Here is an 8797-nt window from a genome sequence, read left to right as displayed (position 1 = left end):
GGGACTCTCAACACCATAGGAGCTGCTTTCCTTTAGAAATGTACGTGGAAGCGATACATTTCCCGAATCCATCTAGAAATGGTAGCTTTCGATGCTTTGTCTCCCTTCTTGGCCACGGCAAATAAGAAAAAGATGGTCTGACCGTCAAAAAGCATTAGAAACCTCCAGATAGCAGAGAAGGACGCGCCACACGTCCAACAAATGCAGCTCCCTCTCCTGGGAGGAATCATGGGACCAGTCCGGAAAAGCACTGACATGGAAAGAAGAGACCACCCTGGGCACGAAGGAAGGAACTGTTCGCAAGGATACCCTGTCCCGGTAAATTCTCAGGAAAGGGTCTCTACAGGATAAGATTTGTAGCTCCAAAATCCTCCATGCTGATCAGATAACCACCACAAACACCTTCTTCAGAGACAAATCCTTCAATGACGCCCTCTTCAACGGTTCAAACAGTGCTTCTCATAGAGCACGGAGTACCAAATTTAAGCTCCACTCTGGGCATATTTTGTGCACTGGTGGATGCAAATACTTCGCTCTTCTAAAAAACTGATATCTGGATGCGTCGTCAGCTTCTGACCCTGAGCAACATCTCGGAGGGCTCCCAAAGCAGCTACCTGAACTCGAAGCCAGTTAAAGGTTAAGCCCAGAGCTAACCCCTGCTGCAGGAAATCCAAAATCTGGGACACCTCCACAGCCATAGGACTCAGGTTCCTCTGCAAGTACCAGCCTTCCAACACCTGCCAAATCCTGGCATATGCCATTGATGTAGGTCTCCTAGCCTGAAGAAGAGTGGAAATTACCCTTTCAAATGTAACCTCCACCTCTCAAAAGCCAAGCCGCGAGACAGAAGTGATCAACCCGATCTGAAAATATAGGCCCCTGACGCAGAAGGCGCGGAAGATGAGCCAGACGAAGAGGGCCGTCCTCCGCCAGTCGTACCAGATCCGCGAGCCAGGGATACTTGGGCCACTCCAGAGCCATGAGCACCACAGACCCGCAATGCGACTCTATCTGCCTGAGAATGTGGCCTATGAGAGGCCACGGGGGGGGGGGGGGGGGGGAGACAGAGAAGAAATCCCATGGGTCATGGACACACCAGAGCATCGAGCCCCACTGATCTGAGTTCCTCCTTCGACTGAAAAACCAAACCGTTTTCAAGTTGGCTCGAGTTGCCATCAGATCCAACTGCGGAGCACCACATCTGGCACAAATGTGATTCCATGCCTTGGAGGACTACTCTCACTCTCCGAGGTCCAAGCGCTGTCAGCTGAGGAAGTCCACTTGCACATTTTCAACTCCTGCGACATGGCGATGCCCCAGAGATGAATCCTTGCTCAGGCGAACAAACTTCACGCATCCAGCGCCACTGCAGGGCTCCTGGTTCCCTCCTGCCTGTTGATATATGTCACTGTGATCGCGTTGTTGGACAAGACCACACCATCCGACTCCTGGATAAGGGCAGGAATACTTGAATTGCCTAGCGAACCACCCGGGTTTCAAGTCTGTTGATGGTAGAAGATTTCTCTGACATTCGCCACAGGCATTGAGCGGTCTTGTCCTGACACACCACTCCCCATCCGGAGAGGCTGGCATCCGTAGAGACGACCACCCAAGCCAGGGTTCCAACTCATAAGAACATAAGAACATAAGAAATTGCCATGCTGGGTCAGACCAAGGGTCCATCAAGCCCAACATCCTGTTTCCAACAGAGGCCAAAAACCAGGCCACAAGAACCTGGCAATTACCCAAACACTAAGAAGATCCCATGCTACTGATGCAATTAATAGCAGTGGCTATTCCCTAAGTATAATTGATTAATAGCCATTAATGGACTTCTCCTCCAAGAACTTATCCAAACCTTTTTTGAACCCAGCTACACTAACTGCACTAACCACCTCCTCTGGCAACAAATTCCAGAGCTTTATTGTGCGTTGAGTGAAAAAGAATTTTCTCCGATTAGTCTTAAATGTGTTACTTGCTAACTTCATGGAATGCCCCCTAGTCCTTCTATTATTCGAAAGTGTAAATAACCGAGTCACATCTACTCGTTCAAGACCTCTCATGATCTTAAAGACCTCTATCATATCCCCCCTCAGCCGTCTCTTCTCCAAGCTGAACAGCCCTAACCTCTTCAGCCTTTCCTCATAGGGGAGCCGTTCCATCCCCTTTATCATTTTGGTTGCCCTTCTCTGTACCTTCTCCATCGCAACTATATCTTTTTTGAGATGCGGCGACTAGAATTGTACACAGTATTCAAGGTGCGGTCTCACCATGGAGCGATACAGAGGCATTATGACATTTTCCGTTCTATTAACCATTCCCTCCCTTCCTAATAATTCCTAACATTCTATTTGCTTTTTTGACTGCTGCAGCACACTGAGCCGATGATTTTAAAGTATTATCCACTATGATGCCTAGATCTTTCTCCTGGGTGGTAGCTCCCAATATGGAACCTAACATCGTGTAACTACAGCAAGAGTTATTTTTCCCTATATGCAACACCTTGCACTTGTCCACCCCTTTCTCCAGGTTGTGACGCATCAGCCACCAAGAGAGACTGTGTCTGGGTTCCTGAAGAAGAGGCAATAGAATATGGAATTGCTCCAACATAGGACTCCACCTGGACAACAGTGCACGCTGTAAACGTCTCAAGTGCGCAAAAGCCAAAGGCACCAGCTCTAATGTGGACACCATGGAGCCCAGGATTTAGAGATAATCCTAGGCTGTTGGCACCACCAAGCGAAGAAGGTCTTTCACCTGAGTCTGTAACTTCCACATTCTGTTGCCAGGAAGATCTTGCCCTTTTGCATGTCGAACTGCACTCCTAGGGATACCAGGCATTGTGTGGGCACCAAATGGCTCTTCTTTGATGCCCCAACCAAGAGACCATAGGCTGGTCATCACTGTCTGGTGAGATCTCTCGCAGTCCTCCCAAGACTTCACCCGGATGAGCCAATTGTCCAAATATGGATGCACCAAGATGCCTTCTTTGTGCAGAGTTGCTGCTACTACTACCATCACCTTAGTGAACATGCCAGGAGCCGTGGCCAGCCCAAAGGGAAGAGCCTGAAACTGAAAATGCCGACCCAGCACCTTGAACCTCAGGAATCTTTGATGGTCCTGCTGGATCAGAATGCGCAGATTAGCCTCCATTAGATCTAAGGACGCGAGGAACTCCCCTTTGTGCACCACCATAAGCACTGCTTGGAGCATTTCCATGAACTTGGGAATTTGTAGTCACCGGTTCACCTTCTGCAAGTTGAGGATAGGTTTCCTTCTTGGAAACCATGAAGTACACCAAATACCAACCCTGGCCCTGCTCCGCAGGAGGGACTGGAAAATGGCTTTGAGATTGAGTAACTGTTATAATCTGTTGTGCTGATGGGTGGAGCATGCAGATGGGAGTAGCAATCTGTTATGAATCGCTCCTCGAGTGGGGAGGAGTTAGCAATCTGTTGAATACGTCTCCTGTGAAGGAAGAGTTAGCAAACTGTTATGCTCCGTGGGCGGAGTAAGCAATCTGTAATGGATTTGCTAGGGAGTAGCCATCTGATATGCTCAGCTCCTGTAGAGGGAGGAGAAAACAATCTGTACCAGTGGAGTGCTTGGAGAGTCCATTCTGTTAGGTCTCCCGTCTTCTCACATTAAACCCCTTCAGATGGTTCAAAACACGGCAGCCAGAATTTTGACAAACACTAGAAGAAGAGACCACATTTCGCCCATCCTCAAAGACTTACACTGGCTGCCAGTTCACTATAGAATCTTATATAAGTCCATTACCACTATCTACAAAACTATCCATCAACTCTCTCCGCTCAACCTTCAAATCCCATTCAAAAAACACACATCCACCAGACCCATCAGAGAGTCCTACAGAGAATCTCTACAGGTTCCACACTCCAAAATTTCTCAACACATAACCTTCAGAGACAGGGCTTTCTCCACTGCTGGACCTCCACTATGGAACTCCATCCCTCCAGATCTGAGACAGGAACCCTGCCTTCCAACATTTAGGAAAAGACTCAAAACTTGGTTATTTATGAAAGCCTTTCCAGACTTCAACTGAACTGTAATTCACCTTAAACAACTCTTATTTTCTTAACATGATAATCAACAACTTTACCAATTCCATAACCCTGCAATTACCACTTATTTGTTTCTCTTTGTTAAATTATTACCACTTATTGTTAAATTATTACCACTTATTGGCAAGTTTGTTCTCTTTGTTAAATTACTATCACCTTTCCACTACTCCAAGTTGTGTTATTTCCCTGTTTTATTGTAACTACTATTTTTTTGTTCAGCACCTGTTGATGTTCTTATTTATTTCCCTTTGTCACACCTTGTTACATTGTAAACCGGCATGATGCGATTCCCATCGCGAATGCCGGTATAGAAAAACTCTAAATAAACAAATAAATAAATAAATCCTTCTAGGTCCAGCAAAATAGGATCCTTGCGTTCTCACAAGGTAGATGCCCACGACAAGGCTCTCCCATCCAAGTATGACAGGATGTAGCTGGTCTTAGAGAGGCCCGTGGGAAACAATGAAGGTTGTAAGGTGAAATGTAAGCTGCACTGGTTCAAAAAGCCCCGCGTCTTCTGGAGTTCTCCGGAGAAGCGAATAGGAGCTGCCAGTGGAACAGCAGTCTTTAAAGTTACCTCCTGTAACTGACCTTCTTGGGTAGAAGCTGTGCCTTGTATCTTCTGTGTGTGAAGCTGATGGAATACTGCAGTAAGTTTCTCCAAGGTTTCTTGCTGTTCTGAGATGCGTTGAGCCAGGCCTGGTATAGCCTGCAAAGCGGAAAGGTGTGCCGGGTCCATGGTTACTGATATCCCATACCTTAAGATGGATTCCCAGGAGTACTGCTTCTCCAAATTAAAGCCGGATCCACTGGAGTTAGCAATCTGTTATAATCTGCTGTGCTGATGGGTGGAGCAAGCAGATGGGAGTAGCAATCTGTTATGAATCGCTCCTCCAGACGGGAGGAGTTAGCAATCTGTTGAATACGTCTCCTGTGAAGGAGGAGTTAGCAAACTGTTAAGCTCCGTGGGCGGAGTAAGCAATCTGTAATGGATCTGCTAGGGCAGAGCTTTCCAAACTTTTCATGTTGGTGACACACTTTTTAGACAAACATAATTTCGGGACACAGTAATTCAGTTTACTAGCAAACCAGAGGTTAAAGGTTAAACGAACTAAATGTATTTCGACAATTTATGTATGTTTCCTTAAATATATACATAATAAAATGTTTCATGACACAACCTATCTTGTGAAAACCTCTCATTTATATTAAAAATATATAATATTCCAAGCTTAATGTTATTGTTCTAATTTATGAATAACAATAATAAAACAAAGTTATTGTGTTATTCAATTTACCTCTTTAATGAGATATATGAGCTTGATGGGATGAACACAGATTTTGAATATTTGGTGTTAATAAGAAAGTCCAAAGGGTCTTCTGTGTAATTTTAAAAAGCTGGCCAGTTTCACACTCAAAATCTATACTGCAATCCCATCGTAACATAACAGTAATAACACCAAGGACTCAAACAACAATAACCCTACCTGTGAATAAGCAAGGGTAAATATTACACTGGGTCCTAGAATACCAATACACCACCTACTGAGGAAACAAAACAAACCAGATTGCTATAGATCCCTATGCTAGTAGAATCTCTCATCATGGTCACACACACAGAGCAGAGACAGACCCTCACCAAATACAGAATAAAGGAGCAAAATTTGACAAAAACTGACATGAAACCCCAAGAAGCCAGACTCTGTGTATTAACAATGGAAAAACAGAACCACCATTCCTCATAAAACAAATAAAATCAAGAAACATAAAGCATCAGTTATATAGTAAACCATACTAATAAAAGAATATTTTAAAACTACTGATAAATAGAATTTCTATTAATTAAAATCATAGACATTTTTTACAATTTCCCAAATACCAATAAAATATTTAAAAACAGCACATATATCAAATAACACCCAATAATTAAAACTAATAAGGATTTTAAAAGCCCCTGCTGTCCATACATGGGAGCTCTTGATTTCCAGTCACCCTGATATTGTCAAGGATTAGGAGGGTTATCCTCTCTCTCTCACACATACTCACATGTCCATTCTCTCTCACACATACACTGTCACATACATACATACATATTCATGCTCTTATACCCACCATACTTCTCGCTCTCACAGACACTGACACACTCTCAGGCTCTAAGACCACTCTCTCCCCCTCCACACACACCAACCACACAAACTCTTACTCCCCTGGATTTTCTCATACACACTCATGCTCTCACTCTCTCTGGCTCCCTCACATACACACAAAACACACACACCCAGGCAAGCTCCCAGTCATTCTCACACACTGAAACTGACCCCCAGCAGGCTCCCATTCATTTCACACCACTCTCCCTCACAATCCCCCAGGCATGCACACATTCATTCTCACACAAACAGACCCCCAGGCAGGCACCAATTCATTCTCACACATACACCCCCAGGCAGACTCCCATTCATTCACATGCACACTAAAGGCAGACTCCCTCTCTTTCTTTTGCCAGCAACCTCAAGAGCATCTCTCATTCCTCTGCTGCCACTGTCACTGATGCCGCATGGGTATTTGGGAGGCGCTGATTGCTGCTATTGGCACTGAAGCCCATTCTGTTGCCTTCTCTGTGTAGGCCCCGTGGGTTTCCACTTCCTCCATGTTGATCTCGTATATTGTGAGATCCGCATAGAGAAAATGCTACTTTTGCACATTACCAAAAATTACATGTGCCAATCAGTAAAAAGTAATTTTTTTTTTTACCTTTGCTGTCTGATCTTAGTTTTTTATCAGTTGGTCACAGGCTTTTTTGTTCCACCTTTCCTTTCTTATTTTTTTTGCCAATTCCTTTCATATTGTCTTTTTTTTCTATTTCTTTTCTCTCCATCTATCTTCTTCCCTCAAACATACAGTCAGGTTCTCATTCTCACATGCTTTCTCTCTCTCACACACACACACAGGCTCTCACATGCTCTCTCTCATACAATCATTCATACACAGTCTCTCTCTTGCACATGCTGTCTGACTTGCTCAAGCACAGACTCTCACTGTCACATGCTCTCTCTCATACAATCATTCATACACACAGGCTCTCACTGGTACATGCTGTCTCTCTCACACACACACAGGCTCTCACATGCTGTCTCTGCAAACATTCAGGTCCTCACTCCCACACACAGTCTCTCAACTCATCTCATACATGCACACAATCTCTCATCTCATACATGCACACAATCTCTCAACTCATCTCATACACGCACTCTACGGGCCCTCAGCCTCTCTCTTACCTCTGGGCTCCTCTTCACGGGTCGCTGCAGGATGGGCTCTGCAGCGGCCCTGATCTTCGCAGGCCGATCCGCGGCAGCGGCATCCCTCTTCTTCGCGGGCCGATCCGCGGCAGCGGCGTCTCTCTTCTTCGCGGGCCGATCCGCGGTGGGGACCCTGCTACCGGGCCTCCTCCTCTCAGCCCGCTGCTCTTCTTCTGCACGTGGCTGATGCTCCACCTCCTTCCTGCCCGTGCGGCTCCGGCAACATTTTTCTTCCGGGGCCGCGTGGGCAGGAAGGAGGAGGAGCACCTGCGTGACCTTTTTCTTCGAGCCGTGGTGACATAAGCTCCACCACGGCTCACCGATCTTCATGCTGTGTGTCTCCGGCACACAGTCCAGCCCAGCGAAACTTCACTGCTCAGCCGCCAGTGGGATGAGGTCCACCGGTGGCTGCATTGGTTCCCACTTGCCGGTGTGTCACGTGCACCGGGCTTGCGCGACACACCGGCACACCTCAGGCGACACAGTAAAGTGTCGCGACACACACTTTGGAAAGCTCTGTGCTAGGGAATAGCCATCTGATATGCTCAGCTCCTGTAGAGGGAGGAGATAACAATCTGTTACCAGCGGAGTGCTTGGAGAGGGCACTCAGCTGTAGTAGAATGTAGAATGGTGGCGCCCCCAGGAGGATATCCTGAGAGGGACCACCGGCTAGGTTTGGGTATGGAGACAGACACAGATAATTCTTTTATTAGACAGGTTAGTAGAACCACCAGAGGTGGCAGTAGTGAGCTGATATGCCCGGGAGGGCTGAAGTCCCTCAGGTACTGGAACCACGATCCCAGAGTTGCTGAGCTGTAGAGAAACTATAGATAGTGAGTAGACAGGGTATGCCATACACATAGCCAGTACTTAGATGATAAATCACATAAGGTCTTGAGGAAGTCAGTAGCTGGAAAGGGTTAGGCCCTCGAGAAGCGAGTACCTGGTTCCAGGGAAAGCTCTGAGAGAGCGATGGTAACTCACAATTGTCAGTATCTGCGATAGCTTCTAGGCAGTAGAGAATCTCCAGTGTGTTCAGAAACATGGGCCCTCGAGGAGCGAGTACCGTTTCCTATATGCAATCTGAAATAGTAACTCACAATGTCTGTATCTGTGATCGCTTCCAGGCAGTAGAGAATCTTCAGAGTGTTTAGGAAGATAGGCCCTCGAGGAGCGAGTACTGGTTCCTGTCTGCAATCTGAAATAAAGAAAAGAGAGCGGGGCCCCCAAGGAGCGGGCAGCCCTGGTAAGTCCGAGGAGGCAGAGTAGCGTAGAGAGAAGTGGGTCCAGATGAATCCCCGCAATCAATCCTTGCTAACTCAAATCATTAGCGAATACTGAGACCTTTTATATTGGAAAACGGATGACATCATCTCGGGGGACGCCCCTGAGGTTCGAGCCCTTGCTGGTACATCA

The sequence above is a fragment of the Rhinatrema bivittatum genome, chromosome 2 (assembly GCF_901001135.1).
Source record: "Rhinatrema bivittatum chromosome 2, aRhiBiv1.1, whole genome shotgun sequence".
In the NCBI taxonomy this organism is placed as follows: domain Eukaryota; kingdom Metazoa; phylum Chordata; class Amphibia; order Gymnophiona; family Rhinatrematidae; genus Rhinatrema; species Rhinatrema bivittatum.
Note: the sequence above shows the minus strand (reverse complement) of the source record.